We start from the raw sequence: 24815 nt of genomic DNA on the forward strand, positions 1-24815 counted from the left end.
CAAGATAGAATGTTTCCATCACCACAACAAACCTCCATCTTGCCTTTGTAATCTATCCTTTTTCTCTACTGCTGGCCTCTGTCAACTATTGATCTGCCTTCTACACATAGTTTAGATTTTTCTAAGAGTTCATATAAATTAAGCAATATGAACAGGTGGCCTTTTATGTCTTTTTTTTTTCCACTCAGCATAATTCTTGTGAGATTCATCCATGTTGTTTGTGCTCAAGTAGTTTATTCCTTTTTAAATATGTGTAGTATTCAGTTATATAGATATACTACAATTTGTTTATCCACTTACATATGGGTATCTGGGCATCATGGATATATATAGATGAGTTTTTGGCTATAATCAGTATGGTTACTATGAACATTCTTATACAGGTCCATGTGTGGACATAAGTTTTATTTCTCTAGAGTAAATACCTAAGACTGGGATTACTAGGTTGAATTGTAAATGTGTATGTGATTTTATAAGAAACTTCTAAGAAACTCTCAAATGGTTTTCTTAAGTGTCTGTACCATTTTGCATTCACATCAGCAATATATGAGAATTGTAGTTGTTTTACATGCTTGCCAACACTTAGTAAGATCAATCTCTTTAATTTTGCCATTCTGGGTGAGTAGTGGTATCTCATTTGTGGTTTTAGTTTGCATTTCCTTAATGGCTCATGTCCTTTGCCTTTCAATAAAAGTTATATAAGGAGTTTACCAACTTCTCCAAAAAAAACAGCTAAAATCTTAATTTTGATTTTGTTGAATAAATTTGGAGACAGTTGACTTTGAACAATATTGAGTCAGTTTATGAACATGGTATGTGTTTTTATTAATTTAAATCTTTAACTTGTTCCAACGAAGTTTTATAGTTGGCAGGGTACAAGTTTTACAAAATTGAAAATATTATCCCTACGTATTTCATATTTTGATGTTCTTTGATGTGATACTGAAATTTAAATCTAATTTTTATTGCTAGTGTAAAAGATACAATTGATTTTTGTATATTGAGTTTATCCTGTATATTTGTTAACTCATTTATTAATTCTAATAGTTTTGTGTAGATTTCTCAGGATTTTCCACATGAACTTTTTTTTTGGAAAAAAAAAGTTTTTCTTCTTTCTTTTCAATTTACATGCCTTTATTTCTTGTTTTTGCTTTACTAGCTCAGATGTTCAGTACAATATTGATGTATACATGGTAAAAGCAGTTATCACTTTTTGTTCTTGATGTTAAAGGGAGCATTCAGTGTTTTCAGTATTTCACCCTGTAAGAATGATGTTAGCTGTAGGTTTTTCAGAGATGCCATATTAGTTTGCTTGGGCTGCCATAAACGAATACTACAGACTGGATGGCTTAAACAGCAAAAATGTATTTTCTCATAGTTCTGTAGGATAGGAGTCCCAACACCAACGTGTTGTTAGAGTTGGTTTCTGGTGAGGCCTCTTTTCCTGGCTTGTAGATGGCTGTTTTCTTGCTGTGTCCTCACTTGGCCTCTTCTATGTCCAAGGGGACAGAGGGGGTGGGGGGTGGGGTGGGGGGGTGGGGGTGGCAGTAGGAGGAGGGAGTGGGGAGGGAGAGAGGGAGAGAGAGAGAGAAATTTGTAACTAGTCCTATATAACTATTGGATTAAGACTCCACTCATGACTTCATTTAATCTTAATTATCTCATTAAAGGTCCTGTCTCTGAATACAGTCATATTGGGGGTTGGAGCTTCAACAAATGAATTTTGGGCGAACACAATTCAGACCATAACATAGATCCTGTATCAAATTGAAAGCTATTTCTAATTAGCTTAAAATATTTATCATGAATAGGTGCTGAATTTTGTGAAATGCTTTTTATTTTATTTTTTTAAAGATTTTTTTTTATTTATTTGAGACAGAGAGAATGAGAGAGAGCACATGAGAGGGGGGAGGGTCAGAGGGAGAAGCAGACTCCCCGCCGAGCAGGGAGCCCGATGCGGGGCTTGATCCAGGGACTCCAGGATCATGACCTGAGCCGAAGGCAGTCGCTCAACCGACTGAGCCACCCAGGCGCCCTGAATTTTGTGAAATGCTTTTTGGCATCATTGAGATATCATATGTTTTTTTCCTTTTTTAAAATATGTTAGTATGGAGAAATCACATATTTCATTTTTTGAATGTTAAACCCATCTTGCATCTACTTGGTCACATTTTATATGCCTTTCATATATTGCTCTTTAAGTATTTGTTTATTATATGCATTTATGTCTAATTTATATATTATATATTTTAAATATCGGAGAATAAATTTGCTAAAATATTGCTAGGGATTTATTTTCATGTCTGTGATCATAAAAGATACTGATTTGTAGTTTTCTTGTAATGTCTTTGTTTGGTTTTGGATTAAGATAATGTTGGCCTCATCATGTGAATTGGGAGATGTTCCTTCCTCTTCTATTTTATGAAAGAATGAATGTAGAATTGATATTATCTTTTTACTTAAATATTTGATAGAATTCCTAGTGATGCTTCTTGGCCTGAAATTTTCTTTTGGAAAGGTTTTAAAATTTGAATCTAATGTCTTTCTTTGATAAGGGTTTGGGTTATCTATTTCATGCTGTGTCATATCTTTCAAGGAATTGTTTTCATCTAAATTATTGAATTTTTTGCCATATGATTGTTCATAATTTTATTTCCTTATGGATTTAATTTTTGTATAATCTGAGTAATGTCCTTTCTTTCATTCCTGATATTGGCAATTTGTGTCATTTCTCTCTTTTCCTTGCTCAGTCTGTTTGGAGCTTTATCAATTTTTTAAAAATTTATTTTTATTTATTTATTTGAGAAAGAGAGAGAATGCAAGTTGGGGGAGGAGTAGAGGGAGAGGGACAAGCCGACTGCACACTGAGTATGGTGCCCCATCTCACCACCCTGAGATCATGACCTGAACTGAAATCAAGAGTCAGAGCTTACCTGACTGAGTCACCCAGGCACCCCTGGAGTTTTGTCAATTTTATTGGTTCTTTCAAATAACTAGCTTTTGGTTTCATTGATTTTCTCTATTCTTTGTGTATCTTCTATTTCATAAATAATCTTTTACCTTTGTTATTTTCTTCCTTTTGTTTATTTTGTATTTGATTTCCTTTTTAATTCTTTTTTTAGTTCCTTAAGGTAGAAGCTTAAGGAAAATGATTTAACAAATTTCTTCTTTTCTAATACAAGTATTTGATGCTACAAATTTCCTTCTAAGCACTGTTTTAGTTGCATCTACAAATTATATAGGGTGTTTTCATTTTCTTTCAATTTATATATTTCTTAATCTATTATGATTTTTTCCCTTTTGACCTATGTGTTGTTTAGAAGAGTATTATTATTAGATTAATCCTAGAGTCTAATATTTTGGAGCTTCCTGATATATTTTTGTTACTCATTTCTCATTTAATTCCATTGTGGTATCATACTTTGTATGATTTCAATCTTTTTAACTTATTAAGATTTGTCTTATGGGGGCGCCTGGGTGGCTCAGTTGGTTAAGCGACTGCCTTCGGCTCAGGTCATGGTCCCGGGGTCCTGGGATCGAGTCCCGCATCGGGCTCCCTGCTCTGCAGGGAGGCTGCTTCTCTCTCTCCCACTCCCCCTGCTTGTGTTCCCTCTCTCGCTGTGTCTCTCTCTGTCAAATAAATAAATAAAATCTTTAAAAAAAAAAAAAAAAAAAGATTTGTCTTATGACCTAGAATATGGCTCATCATGGTGATTGTTCTACATGCACTTTAAAAAAAATATGAAATGTTCTATAAATGTTAATTAGATCAAGTAAATTGATAGTATCACTCAAGTCTATATACTTACTTTTTTCTATACTTGTTCTATCAATTATTGAGAAAGACATGTTGAAATCTCTTCTGTAATTGGTATTTTTGTAGTTCTCTTTAAGTTCCATCAGTTTTTATTTCATGTTTTTAAAGATCTTTTATTAAATGCATAAACCTTTAGGAATGTTATGTCTTCTTGTTGCATTGACCCCTTTAACACTATATAATTATTCTTTTCATCCTGATTTTATCCATTGCTTTCAGATCTTCTTTTCTGGTGTTGATGTAGTCATTCTAGCTTTCTTTTGATTTGTGTTTGCATGTTATTTCTTTTTCTGTCTTCTAAATTTTAATCCCTGTGCCTTCATACTTAACAGTAATTTTTGTTGGTAGGTTGTATATAGTTATTATTCAATCTCTACCTTTTAGATTTTTCAGACCACTTATATTCTAAATTATTATTCCTATGTTTGGGTTTATTTTATTTTTTTTTAAAGATTTTATTAATTTATTTGAGAGACAGAGAAAGAACACAGACAGGGGGAGGAGCAAAGGGGGAGGGAGTAGCAGATTCCTGGCTGAGCAGGGAGCCTGAGGATGTGGGGCCCAATCCCAGGACCCTGGGATCATGACCTGAGCCCTAGGCAGACACAACTGACTGAGCCACCCAGGCACCCCTTCTGTGTTTGGTTTAAATCAACTGTCCTTTTTTTTTTTTAATCAACCGTCTTGATATTCGTTTTCTACTTCTTATCTGTTCTTTGATACTTTTTCCCCTCTTTCCTCCTTTTTTTAGATAAAGCGAATATATTTTATGATTCAATTTTGTGTTCACTGTTTTTCCCATCTGTACTTTTTTGTTTTATTTGTTTAGTGGTTACTCCAAAGTCTGCATTATTTTTACCTTACCAGTTCACTATCAAATATTATGTTGCTTCATGTAAAATGTAAGAACCATGTAAATAAACTTCCATTTCCCCATTCCTTCTTGTTCTCTTGCTTTTTTATAATGTTATCTCTCCATATGTTATAAACCTTACAATAATGCACTATTATTTTTGCCTTAAGTGGTTATATTTTAAAATGATTAAAATAGGAAACATACTCTATATTTACCCCTGTATTTATCATTTTCATAACCCTTCATCTTTTATGTGGATGGAAATTTCAACTTCTATCATTTTACTTCTAACTCAAGAACTTCCTTTTGTGTTTCTTATGTGCTGGCAAAGAATTCTCTCAATTTTATTTGAAAGAGTAGTCAGTTTAATTATTGAAAAATATTTTTATTGAGCTTAGATTTCTGAATTGATGTTTTATTGTTTGTGGTGGTGTTTTTTTATTTCAGTGCTTTGAATTGTCCACCATTGTTTTCTGCTTCTCAGTTTCTGATGAGAAGTTGGCTGTAATTCTCATCTTTGTTCTTTTGTAATTAAGCATGTCTCCCCCCAAGCCCCCATCCCCCTGCCCCCAGCTGCTTTTACTAAGGCAAGACTTTTTGGAGTTTCTGCTGGATGTCCCTCAGTATTCTTTGATGTCTCTCCATTCTGAATGGTGAAAATCTTTCTCCCAAATGCTGTGAGCTCTGAGAATTGTTTATTCTACTGTTTTCAAGTGATTCTTTCCCTGGCCTCAAGTGATTTCTACTCACATAGGGCAGATCAGTAGCCACCTAATTCCTGAAATAAACCTCCATGCAGATTTTTAGAGCTTTCTCTATCTGTGCAGTGTCAGTATCCTTGGTATTCTTTCCCACAAATTCAACTGCCTTGGCCTTCCCAAACTCCAATCTATTTCCTTAACACAGTGAAACAGCTGCAGTCTATTTGGCCTCTTCCTTCTAAGCTACTTCTTGGAAACTGCCTCCAAGTAAACTGGGGCAATCATAGGACTCATCTTTCTTGTTCTCCTTCTCTTAGAAGTCATAGTTTAGTGTTATTGTTGTTCAATGTCTGAAAACAGTGTTTTCATATATTCTGGTTTTCTTGTTTAAAGTGTAAGTCTGGTTTCTGTTACTTCATCTTTACTGAAGTGGACACCTAGAATTTCTTTTGAACAAAATGTACAATGCCAAAATATAAGCTTGAATTCCAGTGATATGTTGATGTTCTATATACCTCCATCTGTTTCTGGATTATTCATTCTGTTACAGGTATCTACCTTCCGATTTATTTATTTGTCACCAATGCCTGCCAACTTAATTATTTTATCTACTTTTAATGAATCTATATTTCAGTTATCATTAGTTTTAAAATTATGCAATTGGCATGCTTCTAACATTTAATTTCTAATGTTTCTTAGGATATGTCTTTTTTTTTTTTTTTTTTTTTTTTAAATATTGGTGAGATTAGCTGGAGCCCCAAATCATGTCCTGTGGAAGTCCATAATCCCTTGCAGAGGTAGAGTAAAAGCACTGTTTCATATTGTCACTGTTGTTTTCTATGAGCTCCTACTTTTATTGAATAAAATCAGTTTAGAGATCCTCTTGTCATCTTATGCTTCCTAGTTTACACTCTGCTGTGTTGACCCAGATGTGAGACTCAATTTCATTTACAAAATCCAGTCACAAAAGTCATATGAGATTGCATTTTATTGGATATCTGGGTTTGGAGGGCCATCATTGTGATGTCATAGTACAAACAATTTCACATAAAATATGAGCCATCCTTGTTTTTAAAAGTCTTTATGTTACCTCAACATCAAAATTTTATTTTACCACAGTTTTCAACCCCATGCCCCGTCTTTGCCTAATTAAGTCTTGCTAATGTCTCCTTTTCTCTAACTTTCTTTTCTCAGCTCTTGTCTCTCTATGCACCCACCTTTAAAATTCTGATGTGTTGCAAAAATGTTAAGCTGTCTTTTTAGCTGTGTTGGAAGACTTACACTTACACAGAAACCAGACTTACACTTTAAACAAGAAAACCAGACCCTTTGGTTGCTTTTATCCAAAGTGAGTCATCAGTTATTTATTTCTAAATTCTGGTGCCCACTGTTAAGATAATGAATTTTTTATCTCATTGCATTTATAAAATGATGCTTTATATTTCTATTTTAATTTTTTTAAATTGAAGATGTACATTATTCCTAGGAGATTTGATGGATGTGGTTGCAGTCCAGATGCTCCTGCCTTAATCATAGTCTTGTATAAGTTTCATAAGAAAAGAATTAATCATGTGAAGAGCCATATGAAAAATATCTGCAATATATAGCCAATTGCAACATAAAGTTTCCAATTCAAAACATCTAGTATGAAATGCATATATTCATTTATGCCCATGGATTTAATTGAGGATTATCTACATTTTTACTTGTTTGATTATTAATAGAATTGTTTAGTTACTAAGTTGTTATTCAGTAATCTTTTTAACGGAAATTACAATGCGTTATATGCATAAATAGGTTAAATTGTCTATTCATTGAAACTGCTTCAAACTTGGGCTCTTTTTTCATAAGAGAGATGTTTGCTATCATCTTATTGCTTATTGGTTTTTCAAAATTATATAAATGTCATTTTTTATTTAATCAATGTTATTTTTTATTATCAACTGCTGGACAGAATAAATTACAATTTTATTCAGTAATATTACTATTTTGTGGATTTTTACTCCCCAAAGAATTACTTGTATGTCATCATTTGTAAATTACTGCACTAGGTACCATTAGACTAGTCAGGAGAAATAGTGGTTTGGTACCTATTTCCAAGAATATTAGTATCTGGTTGAGGTTGTAAAATAGTCACCTGTAAAATTACTTAGAAAGAATGTTTACAAATGAGTTCAAACTTAATACTCTAAATAGATTTCAGAAATGAAGCATTGAAGGAAATGAACAAAATGCCAAGACATTCTACTGAATGGGAGAAGATATTTGCAAATGCCAAATTCAATAAGGGGTTAATATCCAAAATATATAAACAACTTCTATAACTTAACACTAAAAAACCAAACAACCCAATTAAAAAATGGGCAGAGGACCTGAAAAGACATTTTTCCAAAGAAGAAATAGAGATGACCAACAGACATATGAAAAGATGCTCAACATTGCTAATCATCAAGTAATGCAAATCAAAACCACAATGAGATATGGCTAAAATAAAAAAAGTTTAAAAAACACAAGAAATAATGTGTTGACTAGGATGTGGAGAAGAAGGACATGCACTGTTGGTGGGAATGTAAATTGGTACAGCTACTGTGGAAAACAGTATGGTGATTTCTCAAAAAATTAAAAATAGAGGGGCGCCTGGGTGGCTCAGTCGTTGTGTGTCTGCCTTTGGCTTGGGTCGTGATCCCCAGGTCCTGGGATCAAGCCCCGCATCGGGCTCCCTGCTCAGTGTGGGGCCTGCTTCTCCCTCTCCCACTCCCCCTGCTTGTGTTCCCTCTCTCACTGTGTTTCTCTCTCTGTCAAAAAAAAAAAAAAAAAAAAAAAATTAAAACCAGAAATACCATGTGATCCAATAGTTCCACTACTGGATATTTACCCAAAGAAAACAAAACCACTAATTTAAAAGATACACACACCTGTATGTGTATTGCAGCATTATTTATAACAGCTAAGATATGGAAGCAACCCAACCTTCCCATCAATAGATGAACAGATAAAGAAGATGTACACATACACACACACAAGACACATACACGCAGGCACACAAATATAGCTATTAAAAAAGGATGAGATTTTTGCCATTTGCAACAACATGGATGGACCTAGAGGGTATTATGGTAAGTAAAATAAGTGAGACTGAGAAGGGCAAATACCGTATGATTTTACTCATGTGGAATGTATAAAACAAAACAAATGAATAAACAAAAAAGACCAGACCTATAAATACAGAGAACACACTGATGTTTGCCGAGGGAAGGGTATAGGGGGATGAACAAAATAGGTGAAGGGGAGGGGGAGATAGAAGCTTCCAGTTATGGCATGAATGAGTCACAGAAATGAAAGACACAGCATAGGGAATATAGTTAATGTTATTGTAATAGCACTGTGTGGTGACAGATGGTAGCTACACTTGTGGTGAGCCTAGCATACTCTTCGGAGAAGTTGAATCACTATGTTGTGCACCTGAAACTTCTGTAATGTGTGTCAACTATATTCAAATAAAAAATTTAACAAAAAAAGGCAGTTTGATCCGAGTACCACTTTTGCTATCAAAATACCATAGAACTTTTATTTTTGATTTCATACTAATATTGACAAACGAAAATGTATTTTAGTGATCATGCTTTCTATATTGTCTCCCTTTGTTTTCTCTTGGAGCTTTGTCAATGTTACATTCCAGGAGCAGGTACCTCTAAAATATATATATATATATATTTTTTTTTTTAAAGATTTTATTTATTTATTCATGAGAGACAGAGAGGGAGAGAGAGGCAGAGGGAGAAGCAGGCTCCCAAGGAGCAGAGAGCCCGATGCGGGACTTGATCCCAGGACCCCGGGATCATGACCTGAGCTGAAGGCAGACGCTTAACCATCTGAGCCACCCAGGCGCCCAGTACCTCTAAAATATTGAGGTACTTCCCCCACCCCCATGCTTCTTGTCAGTATTCTGATAGCAATCTTAGTTATAGGCAGTTATTATATTTTATTTTATTTTTATTTTTTTTAGATTTTTAAATTTTTTTTTTATTATTTTTCAGAGAGAGACAGCGAGAGAGGGAACACAAGCATGGGGAGTGGGAGAGGGAGAAGCAGGCTCCTCACTGAGCAGGGAGCCCGATGCGGGGCTTGATCCCAGGACCCTGGGATCATGACCTGAGCTGAAGGCAGATGCTTAACGACTGAGCCACCCAGGTGCCCCCAGTTATTATATTTTAAAAATAGTGTGTATTCAGACATCAATTATGAATGTATTCATTTGCTCCACTGCTGCATATATCAAAGGGAATACTACCTACCCTCAGACTCTATTTTTTCTTCCTTGGGGAGAAAGGAAATTACTACTTTGACATCAGAACATATTAGCTCATCTTCTGTTTGCAGACACTTCAATCCTACCTGATAGTTCTACTTTACTAACCAAGAGTTAGGGCCCATCAGGCCTTTACAGAATGAGTGGAACAAACAGCCCATTTCTTTTAGTTGCCCTAGGAGAACCACCTCACTCAATATATATTCATTCAGATTAATTTGAAAGGCTTCCCAGGAAACTACTTATTGAACAAAAATGATTAAAATTGATCTGTGTACTGTTGTCTAATAAAAGTGGTTTATTTTTATATTACCTTTGTTTTAAATCATGGGTATGCATAGTTTGGGAACAACCCCTATGATATACAGTTCTCTTTTTGCTACATTTCTACTAATTTTTCACTTGATGAAAGGAGAAAATTATGAAACGGATGTTTTTTATGCTTAATGAGAATGAAATTCAAACAAGTCATTTTTATAAATGTTAAACACCCAAAGAATAGTAATTTCTTTTTGAAATTTGAAAAAAGTTACAAAATTTGAAAAAAGAAAAAAATCAAGAAAAGAATGAATTTGAAATCCTGATACTTGACAATGGTATTACAACTTCTAAATTATTCCTTAGGTTTTTTTTAACATGTATTTTAAAATGTACATATTAGCTAAGAATTGTGAAAAAGCTCCCTTGCTATGGTTACTTTTAAGTTAATTTTTAAATGAATATAATTTTCCTATAGTAAAGTGCATATACTTTCAGTGTTGAGTATGACATGAAGTTGTTTTCAACCTGAAGATTGCTTTTTATTTTATTTTCTATATTATTAGAGAAAATGAACAAAATTTCACATTCCAAGTAAGACTTGGATTTTTGTTCTTTTTGGGGGGGGTTCCTATTTACATATCATCTGCTGATTAGTAAATATTACATAAGGGACTGCTCATTTATGCCAGTGAAACATTCTTTTGTCAAAAGAAGCAATATGATTTTTCATCTTTAATTGCAGTACTTCTAAAACAATTATCCTAGCAGTTCCTTTTCATATTCTTGAAATTATGTTTGCTTCCTAAATTTAATTGAAAATAGTGTTGATACATATGTTAGGATTTTTTTTCTAGTAAGGTAATATAATATGGCAAGTGTTTCTGCTTTTATGTTGGATAGTCTTTCTTTTTCTCAGTTTTAAAACATTATACCTGAAGAAAATCTAGATGAGCTACTTAGCTGATGAATAGCTGATTTTGTTTTTGATTAGTTTTGAGAAGTTTTAAATTCAAGTTGAAATTTTTCAAATTGTTTTTTCTTTCTTGAAGAGAAAACACTTGATTTGGTTATAAGACCAGGTTGGCACAAAGTGGTATGTGGCACCAAGCTAAAATAAATGCTTTTTGATTATTCTTTAATTGATGGTCCAGTGGATTATTACTCCATTATCTTGCTCACATCCTTGTACATGTTTCTTTTTAGAACTTTCCAGTATGTTTCTGTCACTCACTGATTTCCTCCTGAAACCAGAATATCATTTAAAAAATAACTAAACTGAGATGATTTGAGCACATGATTGTCCCAGTTGCTCTTTCAAAGACCAGAAGCCTGGACATCTTTTTAAGAAAGCAGACATTTCAGGAAAGCAGACATTTTAAGAAAGCAGCCCTTACATGATAAGTCTCGTTGTATTCTGGGTTTTTTGAATTATCTAGAGTAGGAAAATCTCTGACATTACAAAGGTATATCATAATTTCATAATACAAATGATACAAAGGTATATCATAATTACATTTTCTGTCTGACTTAATTCGATTGGCCTAATGCCCTGAAGGTCAATACATGTTGTTGCAAATGGCAAGATTTCATTCTTTTTTATGGCTAAAAAATATTCCATTATATATATATATATATATATATATGTATATATATATACACATACATACATACGCACACATATATATATATACACACACACACCACATTTTCTTTACCCATTCATCATCTACATATGGACGTTTCAGTTGTTTCCTAGTCTTGGATATTATAAATAATGCCACAGTGAGCGTGGGGGTGCATATATCTTTTCAAATTAGTGTTTTCGTTTTCTTTGGATAAAATGCCGATTGTATTATAGTCCCACTTTTAATGTTTTGAGGAACTTCCGTACTGCTTTCCACAGTGGCTGCACCAATTTTCCTTCTCACCAGCGGTGCACAAGAGTTCCCTTTTCTCCAAGGCTCACCAACACTTATTTATTGTCTTTTAGATAATAGCCACTTTAACAGGATTGGTGTGATAATCTCATTGTGTTTTGATTTGCATTTCTTGATGATTAGTGATGTTGAACGTCTTGTCATGTGCTTGTTGGCCATGGCCATGTGCACATATTCTTTGGAAAAGTGTCTATTTGGACATTCTGTTAAGAGAAAATGACAAAACAAAAAGACTTTGTTTCTATGAATATGATTGGTCTCTTTATTCCTTTTTTTTTTGTTCATATGCATGTCTTTCTATTTTTTCCTCTCTTTCGAATTAACAAAAGCTCTTTGAAATATGATCTGCTTCTTTATGATTGTGCCCAATGTTACATAGTTAATATGTTAAAAAATTTAGTGGCATATGATTTAGCTACAGTAAAATACATTTGTCACCATCTCCTTATTTAATCACAAATATATCAGATGGCATTCAGTAATACAATTCTTTTCTATCTTTGGTGCACACATAGACAGTAATAAATGATAATATTTCTATGGCACATTGGGGAAAATGGAAGAAGGAAGTTGCTTTAAACTGGAAGTAAGCAGATGGGGGGTGAGAAGGGGTGTTCACGCTATCTGGCCCTGTAAGACTGAAGGGATTATGGGAGCATACTGTAGTCACAGACAAGGTAGGAAGCTCTGTGAATTGAATTAACTTAATAGTTGTATATGTAATATGTTCAGATGAAAGTGAAAAATTCAGTCAGTCTTCTAGAGAGTATGTTTTTGACTAATCACAACTGTTTTTTTTTTTTTTTTTCCGCATGTGATTTCTAACACATAGGAGGTAATCAGTAAATTTTGAGAAACTCAAAGTTAATAGACAAGCCATTTAAATGTTTGGATACATTTTAGCTTTTTATCCAGATGTCTGGTGTCTTTTAACATAGCTACTGTTTGCCATTGCTGTAATTAAAAATAAACAAAACCCTGACTAATAATAGCAGCTATCATTTCGTGGGCACCTACTGCATATCAAGCCCTTAGGAGCTTATTTAATCTTCATAACATCCCTGAAAAACAATTCTGATTGTTATCCTTATTTTATATAGGAGTCTGAGTTTCATAAATTATAAGTAGTCAAAAAAATGACCTAGTAAGTAGTATGGAATTAGGATTTTTTTTTTTTTTTTTTTTTTTTTTTTTTTTACAGAGAGAGACACAGCGAGAGAGGGAACACAAGCAGGGGGAGTGGAAGAGGGAGAAGCAGGCTTCCTGCCGAGCAGGGAGCCCTTTGCGGGCCTCAATTCTAGGACCCTGGGATCATGACCTGAGCCAAAGGCAGACGCTTAACGACTGAGCCACCCAGGCACCCCATGGAATTAGAATTTAAACAGGCTGATTCCAGAGCTTGAAATAAATGTGTTTGCCATGTCTACAAGGAGGATTATTGACCTGTAGCATTTGTTGGATAAATGATTTTGGTTCCCCAGTTATAAGCTTTCAGGAAGTTCCTTCATCTACCACTTTGGCTTGTACTTCTCTATGTTTATCGCTAGTTCTTGTTTCATCATCTTTCCCAGTGGTGACATTTTCTAGAGTGTAGAGCATACAGGCTGTGCATTAGCATTCCTATGGACACTGAATCATGGCTTTGACCTCCTTAGCATTTGGAGGCTACAACACTTGCTTTCAAATCCTAGCTTTGCTACTTAGTAGCCTTGTGACTTTGGTCAAGCTGTATAACCTCTCTTTGGTAGTTTTCTTTTTATTGTATAATGAAAATAATAATACTATCTGCATTATGTAGGATTGATTTGAGTATTAAATGATTTAATAAGTGTATAGTACTTAAAATATTGCCTGGCCTATAATAATTAATCAATATTCATTATTTATTATTGTTATTTGTGAAAACTGGATCATGATCACTTTTTATAGCTTTTCTATAGGAAACAATAGAGAAGAAGTAAGTCTTAGTAACTAAGGCTGAATTTCTATTTTTATTTTTTTTAAAAGATTTTATTTATTTATTTGACAGAGATCACAAGTAGGCAGGCAGGCAGTGGGAGAGGGAGAAGCAGGCTCCCTGCTGAGCATGGATCCCAGCAGGGTGCTGGGATCATGACCTGAGGTGAAGGCAGACCCTTAACTGACTGAGCCACCGAGGCACCCCATTAGTAGGCTGAATTTTTAAATAGCTAGCTAGTGTATACTAGTTGTATTTTATAACATTGACTTTTTTTTTTTTTAAGATTTTATTGGGCGCCTGGGTGGCTCAGTTGGTTGGGCAACTGCCTTCGGCTCAGGTCATGATCCTGGAGTCCCGGGATCGAGTCCCGCATCGGGCTCCCTGCTCAGCGAGGAGCCTGCTTCTCCCTCTGACCCTCCCCCTTCTCATGTACTCTCTCTCATTCTCGCTCTCTCAAATAAATAAATAAATCTTTAAAAAAAAAAGATTTTATTTATTTATTTGACAGAGAGATAGCACAAGTAGGTGAGTGGCGGGCAGAGGGAGAGGGAGAAGGAGGCTCTCCGCTGAGCAGGGAGCCGGGCGCAGGGCTAGATCCCAAGACCCTGAGATCATGACCTGAGCCAAAGGCAGCCACTTAACCGACTGAGGCACCCAGGTGCCCCATAACATTGACATTTTTATTAGTGGCTTATCACTGGAAGACTTGAGAACCATAGTACAATTACTAACATTTTCTGTTCAGAAGTTTGAATGTGTTGTGATCTGTTACATGATGGAAGGTGGATTGAAAGGAAGAAGTTGTCATGATGCTTAAGGATACTTGTGCTTGGGGCACCTGGGTGGCTCAGTCGTTAAGCATCTGCCTTCGGCTCAGGTCATGATCCTGGGGTCCTGGGATCGAGCCCCGCATCGGGCTCCCTGCTCCGTGGGAGGCCTGCTTCTCCCTCTCCCACTCCCCTTGCTTGTGTTCCCTCTCTCGCTGTGTCTCTGTCAAAGAAATAGATAAAATCTTTAAAAAAAAAAAAAGGATACTTGTACTTAATAATATTTTTGTTCTGTTCCACTTTCTGATGTAGCAAAATATCTGGATTTCTAGGAAAGAGGTAGAAAATTGGAGCACATGTGAGTGATACAAAAATGTCTTTTATTTTTATTTTTTAAATGTAAGTAAGCTTTTAATTGTCAAAATTTGATGTGTAGACTTGTCCAAGTTATTTCAATTGCCAAGGAAATTCAACAACAGGAAGAGTTTTATCTATTGGTGGGTTCTAAGGAATCTGTCCTGTTGGTGGGAGGAGTTTGCATGGATAATATAAAACAATAGCCAATAAAAACATCCATTAGATTTTTTTAAAAAATTATATTTAAATATAGGTGTTTTTGATGCTCTGGAATTTCAGGGTGTATCTGCAAAAATTCTACCTGACCTCAGTTCTTTTCTTGCTTTCTATTTCATATTGAAAATGAGATCATCACTTCTTAAAATGGTGAACTCACTGGGGATTATGGAGTTATGTTCCTCAGGCCACATCTGGCCCTCCAGCAGTTTTCATAAAGTTTTACTGGAACACACACAGCCATGCTCTTACGTACTGTCAATGGCTGTTTCAGTTTGCAGCAGCAAAGCTGAATAGTTGCAACAGAGAAGGCCAGCAAAGCCAAAAATATTTACTGTCTGAACATTTGCAAAAAAACGTTTGCCAATCTGTAAAGTAGATAGATCTAAATACACACATGAGAGCTTACTTTAACTTGATGTTTCATACTTTCTCTGTAGGGAAGATTATCTGTCCTCACATTACCATGAACTAAAAGCATCAATCATATTGACTAAAAATAGCTATTGTTTCGTGTGTTAGTCTTTTCCTTTCATTTATATTTTAAACTCCTTCAGCATGCTTAGCATTGTAGGGATATCTTTATAGAAGATATAAAATATTACAAACATAGGAAATAGGAAATGTGGCTATTAAAATATTGAATGGGACAATTGATTCATCTCTTGTATGATCACATTATTTTGTGAAACTATTAACTGATTTATTGAAGCAATTTACTGAGGTTAAGCACATTGACTTAGATAATTCTTGTGACTTGAAAAGAAATAAATTTATGAAAAGAATAAAAGAAACAAACAAGCTATCATGAACGTCATCTAGTTAGTTCCCAATAGCACCATTAAAAATAAACCTATTGATGTTTGTGCTTATTTGGCCTTATGTTTGTATGCAGGGTTGTTTTTTCTTCAGAATTGTTCACCAATTTTCATTACATTTTCTTTCACTTTTGCTCATTTAGTTCTAGCGGTTTTAGTCATGATTTCTGTGACTCTTTGCATAGTTTTTGGATTCTTTTAGTTCTGTCTTAGTTTGGAGACCAGATGTGAGATAAGCACTCAAGTAGGGCTCTCATCAGTGCAAAAGTGATAGTGGGATTACCCTCTAACCCATGCAATCTTGTGAAAAGGCATTGTGCATCATCATTATAATCAGCAAATAAAATCCTTATGAAGGCCACTTCCCTAAAGTCTCCTTTCTCTTTTTAAATGTAAATTTGAATTAACACTGGGAGTGGAATTTACTAGAAGCAGAATCCAATGAGAGTCCTCTTTAAGGATTTCAGAACTTGCAGGTAAATCTAGTTTATCTGCTCTGGGGAGATGGTGCTGATTATTTAAAAATCAGAGATGAAGAAGTAGCCCCAAAGCAAGATGATTTATTTGCTTTTTGGTAAACTTGATTCTGTTTTGGAACGTTTGAAACATGGATTTTATGAGTGATAGTATTAAAATTTATACTCCCTCTAGAGTGTGTTATTAATCATTATTGCTCTGCTGGGCCTCAGGATTACCTGTCTGCATTGTAATGCAGCTTTCCTTAATATTTACAATTGAAATACCAATGGTTCTTAAGACGTCTCATATATTTCTATGAATGAAGTGGGATTCACAAGATAAAGGGCTTGCTTCCAGCAATAAACTACAAAATATTAAATTCCTCTTACAAATTTGTAGAACCTTTTAAACCAATGCTAATTTTATACTTCTGAAATGAAATATCTCATTCTATTGGTTGTCCTTTAGTGGTCCAAAAAGTAAATGAAATTATTATCTAAGGATAGTTATAATAGAAATAAAAACACTAAACAATATGTACTTGCTATTTTAGGGCCTCTGCTAAGCAGTAAGTTATGTGGAGATACAGGGATGACCTCAAACCAAACTTGCCCATGAGACTTTCAGTACTGTCAAGTTCTTAGCACTATTGAGAGGTCAGTCTTACTAATATTTCCTGTAGGAAAGGACAGTTGGGTATAGAGCTTGCCTAAATTTGGGAGTAGTAGGCAAAAATACCTTTTTTGGAGGAGCTTTCCCACTTGAATCAAATTCAATCATTTATTGAGTTCTATTATGATTCAAAGAGTACAAGATAGCATTGTTCTTAGAAGCTCATAGAATAGTGAGGGAGACAAACGTATATGCTAAGATTTCTCAGACTATACTGAGGGAAAATTGGCTTCAACACATTTCACACTTTATTCTGGGGGAGGGAATGTTCTTAGAATTTCTGCCCTTCTTTTTTTTTTTTTTTTCCAGTACTCTTTTCCTTCTTCATTGAACCCACTTAGTTTCATCCTTTCTACACTTAATTGGTCCTGCACCAAACTATATCCCCTATTGACTTTTGCAAGAAATTCATCACATTATACATGCCATGACAATTATAAATTTATAAATTAATTGAAGATTTGGTGGGTTATGTGGGAAGAGATCATGTCTTGGAGACTTCCACCATCTACGCGTCTTGTTTCCTGCTGTCTCATCATTTCTGACAGCTCCCAAAAGCTCAAACTCCTGATACATTGTTTTATTCTCTATCTCGCAGAGCGCATCCATCTACCAAGGATAGCTGGTTTCCCCCTTTCCGACAAGATTGCTGGTGATTTTTTTTATATTGTTGAATAAATAATAATCTCATTCCAACTGTGTGGTAAACCATCATACCAAAGTATCCCTAGTATTTTCTGGGTTGGAAATTACTACTTTAGAAAAAGAGGGGACATTTTGGAACCAAAATTATGATCTGGACATTTAATAATAAGACGTACTACATTCAAGAAATGAAAGCTAAAAAAAGTGAAACCTACATATAGAATCAATTAAAAGCAAAAACAGAGTTATTAGGAAATCATGTGATTGTTGTGGTTGGATATTAAAAAACATTTTTCTCCAATTTAAGCACCATATGGTTGGCAACAATTTAAAAAAGCAAACACATGCACGTATTTATATACATGTGCTGCAGAAAAATATATTTTAATTTTGTACATTATGTTTGTGTATAAAAAACTAGAACAAATTAGTACTATTGAAAAAAATATTTGACAGGATCTGCTATTAATTTTCTTATATCACATATTACACAGTGTTTCTTAGTAAAAATAAGTGTTATAAAGCCATTTAAATAAAACTAAGAGTTGTCTAGTTTGTAAGAAAAATTGGGACATTTTTCACCAGTTGGTTTAGTTCATAAAATGTTTCAAAATATAAACAATGAAAGAAATTTTTTGACCTAAACTTAGGCTTGGGATATACCTACCTCTTTTTGTTTGTTTAATATTGTTTGGGATGCTATGTAAGTACACAGTGCTTTGATGCTGCTTGAATTTATTTCACATAGCAGGTTCAGAAGTGGGACAAATTAATGCAGCAGCTGAATGACATTATCCCAGACTCTGTTTCTTTCTATCCTTCTGCTTTGCCATCCTCAAGATGGTAGCTTTGTTCTCAGACTAACTTCCTTCATGCCCACAAGATGACTACATCAGTTCTAGGCATCATATCCATATATAACAGCAGGGAAAATAGCATTTTGTTAGAAGGGTGGGAACTTTGCTAGGAGCCCCAGAACACCTTTCCCTCCATCTTTGGCTAGATATGGATAACATATATATCCGTAAATCAATCCCTGGCAAAGCAATTGGGACCACTGTGATTTACTGAGCCTAAATCAAGATTGTCCTGAATCTGGGCATAAGCATCTTCTTCAGAATTTCTTAGGAAAAAGACACCTAAGGTGAATCAGAGGCTTTGCCTAGCAAAAAAGAGGAAAAATGGATTAAAGGCAACAGTCTATTGGAGAAACATAGTATCCAATTCTAGGCCAGTGGTTCTAAACCCTGGGTGCACATTAGAATTACCTAGGAAGCTTTTAAAAAATATTTTGAATTAATTGGTCTGGGTGTGCATAGATACTAGCATTAAAAAAAAAAATGCCCCTAGTGATTTTAATGTATAGCTAAGTTTGGGAACCAGTGCTGTAGGCAAACTGAAGATAAAGGAGACAAAAACTTTCATGAGTCTGTACACATTTATCTGCTCAAGCAGCTTTTCAGCTTTATTGAACATTATCTGAAAATTAAATGTTGTCCAGCTGGGTAAAATTATCAACCCGAAATCTTAGATCACAGTTAACTTGCCAACCTTAAATGGTGCTCCCTGCCATATTCACTGGCCATATTCCAAGAATGTATACTATTTGGATACTTAAAGTACCCAGACAGCTTTCATAGCCAAGCTAAGTTGGGGTTTTATTTAAAGGTAGGAATGTCCCATTTTTGTGATGAGAAAACTGAGTTGCAAAGAGGCTATTAGTAGAAGAGGTAGAAGTAAAGTTCTTATAATATAGTATCCTGACAGCCAGGGTTCCCTCCTACTTAGTGTTGCTACTTATGTTCTTGTATTTGAAAAAGGTATCATTTGTTTTGATCACAGTAAAGCTTCATAATTATAATAGGTATACCATTTATTGACAACTTACTATGTATGAGCCAGGAACTGTGCTAGGTGCTTTATCCCTCCCTGGAACATTTGTTTAATCATAGCAACAATCACATGCAGTAAATATTATTAACACTACTTTAAGGATAAGGAAATTGGAAATGAGAGCTTGTTACTTCTTCAGTGTCTCTTAATTAGTTCACTTCTCTGGAATCTGGAATTTGCATCCATGATGACATGGGTTGCATTGGCATATAAAATGCCAAAATGCATGTTCTTTTCATTTTGCTGTTCACAGAGATTTGATTTTGTACAGCTTCCCAGTTCAGTAAATACCTATTGGTTGACTAGTAGGTAGTAGACACTGGGTAACCCTGGATTGGATTGCATTTTCCCTGCACGTTATAATTTACATTTTTTTTAGAAGTAAGTTTTTTTCCAGTTGCTTTGCAACTATGCTGAGTACTGAGCATAGGATCAAAGAACAGTTGAATGGGTAAATGAAATGGAATCTTTAGACTGCTTAGTTTAGAGTTGCTCAAATTATAAGGACTAGTGAAACTACTTTGCTGATAATTTCCTTTCCCTTAGGAACTTAAAATATTAAAATGAAAGACTTTTAAGATGTAGCTTAAATTGTACTCCCTAATATTTTCAAACAAATACTGAGTTATTGGAGAGTGTGCTTTGAGTTGTTCAGTCATACTCCATATTGCCATTTTTAAAGATTTTATTTATTTGACAGAGAGAGACACAGCGAGAGAGGGAACACAAGGAGGGGGAGTGGGAGAGGGAAAGGCAGGCTTCCCGCCCAGCAGGGAGCCTGATGCCGGGCTCGATCCCAGGACCCTGGGATCATGACCTGAGCAGAAGGCAGATGCTTAATGACTGAGCCACCCAGGCGCCCCTCCATATTGCCATTTTTAATAAAAACTGTACTCTTTTAATAAAAAGACATAATTGGTCTGTATGGCTGACATTTATTTAGATGCTTGCTTTACAATTTTTTTTTTTTTCTAATTGAAAGATAAGAGGAAAATAAACTTGGCAATGGCTATTAGGGACTGGATGGTTTAGTTTTTCAGAGAGATAACATTTTCCAGATTACTGAATTATGATACTGAAAATGAAGGGAAAGGTCCTTGTTGGCGGATAGTGTTAGAATAGCCCTAATGCAGAATCTCATTAAAGCAACTGTCAGGATTCCTCTATTTTACCATCGCCTCCCCTATTCTGTAAGAAGCAACTGTCGTTTTGAGTGAGTGTACTGCCAAAGAGGCATTTACAAATAAATGAAAAATGTCACAACTGATTTCACTCCTTCCAGAATACTGTGTGTCAGCTTTGTCACAAACTGTCTTTGTTATTCTCTGTTTTAGATCTCCCATCTGGACATTGGAAATAACTTTTGATGGTCTAGGGCCTCTCTCATTTGACCCCAGGTAAGCCCTCTATTGGTGACCTTTTCCAAATACTTGTAAAACTGTTTGAACAGTTAGAGAATATAAAAACCTTTCCCCTTCTTTCTCTCTGTAACCGCTGTTTTTGTCAAAAAGTATTCAGATGTCAATATCATTTACTTACACTTTTGAACACTGCAGAGAATTATTCCATGCATTACAAAGCACTGTAAAATTATGCAATTATATTTTACATTCTTTTTTCCAATACAATGGTTTGTCGTTAGCATGCTTAATCTAATAATAATGCTAATAACCAGATTACTTGTAAAGAAGATATATGGCTATGCATTTCCCATATTTTGAAATAGATGTCTACATTTTTATCACTTATTTTTATATTATCTTGGATACATAAGTCCTCCATATAATTTTTATATAACATCATTGATCCACATTCATTATTGCCATCCCCATGAGGTAGTCCACTGCACTACCATCAATTCTGAGCCACATACTGTGCTAAGCAATTATATGAATTATCTTATATAAATGTATCACAGTGGTACTTGAATCCTAAGTTAATATGGATTTGGAAAAAAACAACTAATTAGAAATTGCTAGCAGCATTTTTTATTATGGCTATTAAATTAAAGGAAAGTAAATCTTCATATAATTATAATTTAAGATATTTTAATCAGTATAATTAGTTACAGATTGTGCCATCATTTGAGATTATTTAGCTTTCTACTTGAAAGATCATGGAATGGACCAGTTAGCAATATTCTATTTCTCTTGGAAAATAGAAGTTGAAGTAATCATTCATTCATTCAACAAATATTTGTTGAACACCTATTATGTGCCATTTACTTTGAAGACATGATGGTGAAAATATGTATCTAATTCTCAAGACCTTACAATGTAGTGGATGTCAAAAAATAGGCAAGTACAATGTAGTGTGATAAATGAAAACAGTAGGGAAAAGCATGAGGTACAGTAGCAGAAATGAAGTGAGCATCTAAGCCCGACTAGGGATGGATGCTCAGGGAGTGATGTGGCAGTAGAAGGTGAAGGGGTATTAAATTTTAGTTGCAGAGTAGTTTGTGATGTCTGAAGTATAGTGTTTAAGATAGGGCGATATGTCTAAAGAATTAAGGAGGAGGCCCATCATGAATGTCCTCAATGAGCCATACTTCGGAATTTAGATATAGTTGCGAATAGTGGCAGTTAGACTAGAAAGACTTGATCGGATATTAGACATTCTCTTCAAATTAGGCTGGTCAAATTCTCACAGCACTAGTTTACTATATATAAGAAAGGAGGGCAGGCCGTTCTTCCTCCTTCATACCTATATAAATAAAATATATTTCCTAGATTATAAGGTCTTTATGAGCAAGAACCTGGGTTAATTCACCTTGTTTTCTCAGTATCTATTGTAGTACTTTGCACATAGCAGGCTCTCAATATTTATGGTGTAGGATAACAGAATTGAATGTAAAACTCTGGAAAATGGATAGTTTGACCTACCTACCAGAGGCTCCCTGCAAAGACTGCTTATGATCATAACCTCTTCTTTCCCTGATCAGTTGTCATAAATGGCAAAATTCTTTTCCGCATCTCCTCCTTACTTTTAGATTTATAGTAAGAGGCACCATCAAAGTAAATCAATATGAAAAGCAATTTTTAAACAATGTCAATTTGTAAGTAAAAAATATGTCAATAAATTCTCTTTAAAAAAGGTTTGGAGGAAACTAAGAATACATGAAGAAAATGATTTTTAGCAAAAGAAATACAATATATCCAGTTTTTATTTATTAACTTTTTAACTCTAGAAAATACATTGTCAAAATAAATACATTATAAAAGCTTTCTTTTGTAATGAGAGAGATGAAATGGTAACTATAGTTATATGAATCATATAAGGTAATGTATCAAGAAGATAAATTTCACTTGTTATGTAAGCAAAAATAATTTAATGAGGAGCCTTTAAAAATTATGGTGATTGGGGTGCCTGGCTGGCCTGGTGGAAAGAGCATGTGACTCTTGATCTCAGGGTCAAGTGTTTGAGCCCCACATTGGGTATAGAGATTACTTAAATAAATAAATAATTTAAAAAATTATGGCAATTAACAAATCACAAAATTACTTTAATAGTATGCAGTTGACCTAGGGAGTCAAACCCCAAATGGTTGAAAATATGTGTATAACTTCCAACTCTCCCAAAACTTAACTCCTAATAACCTACTGTTGAAGCCTTACCAATAATGTAAACAGTCTCTTACCATACATTTTGTATGTTATATGTATTATTTACTGTATTCTTAGAATAAAATAAGCTATAGAAAAAAAAGGGTTATTAAAATTATAAGGAAGAGAAAATACATTTATAGTACTGCATATAAGTGGGCCTGTACAGTTTAAACCCATGATGTTCAAGGGTCAACTGTATATTATTGTATAGTGTGGACATTTTGGGTTCAGTTTTAAAAATAGATTCTATATTTCTTACTACTGTAATATTCTGTATTCTAGAGACTTTTCTTTGACCAGCTTTTCTGGCATTACTCCTTTAAGTGTGCTGATTTATGATCATTTTTCTGCTGGATTGTCCTTGGGACCAGTGGAGCATTTCTGAGAATTTTTTTCTGTGTGACCACATGTAATTCTGGAAGGACTGTGAATACTCAGCCAAAGCTGCACAGAGTAGGATATCAGCTTTCATGTCTTTTTGGTGTCCTAAGGATAAGGAGATACAAACTGGTAGTTTCAATAAACCCAATAATTTTGGCAGGACATTTACATTATTTTTTTTTCAAAATGAAAAAAACTTTTAAAAATATAAAACATTATGTAGCATATTTAAGGAATAAAGAAAATATAAACAAGGATACCAAGTTGCATTTAGAAACTGTCAGCCTTAATATAACCTGTTGTCCGTCTTGTAAAGGCAGTATTTTACAAAATGAAGAAGAGGCAGTTCTCAAAGAAATGCTGCTTATTGTTATGGAATAGTGGACATTTTTCTGGCTTGCTGTCAGTCAAAATACAGGTTAAAAATCGCCAAATTAAAGCAAATAAAATGAAGAGTAGAATTGAGAGTAGAAAAGTAAATGAGTAGAAAAGAAGCACAAATGAGAGCTCTAAAACTGGGAATGTTGTGAAGGGGATCATGATATGCTGTCCTTAAATTTGCTTCTTTGGTATAAGAATTACTTTGAGCTGAAGGTATTTGAGTTCCTGAAATCCCTTATCTGCCTAAAAGCAGAACCTTCCAAAAGAACTCAGAAGTCATTGAATCCCTTTCTGCAAAGCAACTCTAAGGTCACCACACCCAAACAGACATTACACAATACCGTCATATCCTCCATCTATATTTTCCTAAAGGTCCTTTTATTTTTCCAAGAAGTGATTTGCTTTTCTATAGGTGCCCTTTCTCCCCCTCCCTTTCCCTTAGTGAGTTAAGCATATATACCCCAAATTCTAACTTCCCCTTTGAGTTACTCATCTCTGAGTGCTCCTTCTCCCAGTGCACATGCTAGAGGATTTTTGTTTGATTTTCTCTTCTTGTTCTCTCTTTTGTCAGTCTAATTTACAGGGCCCTGGCCACCAACTTAAGACTGTAGAGGGCAAAAAGATTTCCTTCCCTGCAATTGAGGGCTAGGACTTCATAGCTCACGGACACAAGTATTATGGATTACACTTTAGGAGTATTTAGTGTAGGAATTTGCTTCCCCACACCTCCTAGATCAACACTTGATATAAGTTAACTTTTGTTATCTGATCTCAGTGTAG

General features: G+C 34.6%; 1 long non-coding RNA gene across 4 annotated transcripts in view; it reads left to right on the forward strand.

Moving 5' to 3' along the window:
- The window catches only part of LOC118006461, a 341382-nt gene that overhangs the window by 65983 nt on the left and 250584 nt on the right, over nucleotides 1-24815 (forward strand). For all 4 annotated transcript variants that reach the window (XR_004678085.1, XR_004678088.1, XR_004678087.1 and 1 more), the window contains exon 2: nucleotides 21003-21065. This is a non-coding gene — a long non-coding RNA (uncharacterized LOC118006461). The remainder of the gene's footprint in view (nucleotides 1-21002; nucleotides 21066-24815) is intronic.

Source organism: Mirounga leonina, unplaced genomic scaffold (genome assembly GCF_011800145.1).
Source record: "Mirounga leonina isolate KUSES-001 unplaced genomic scaffold, KU_Mleo_1.0 Mir_115, whole genome shotgun sequence".
NCBI lineage: Eukaryota > Metazoa > Chordata > Mammalia > Carnivora > Phocidae > Mirounga > Mirounga leonina.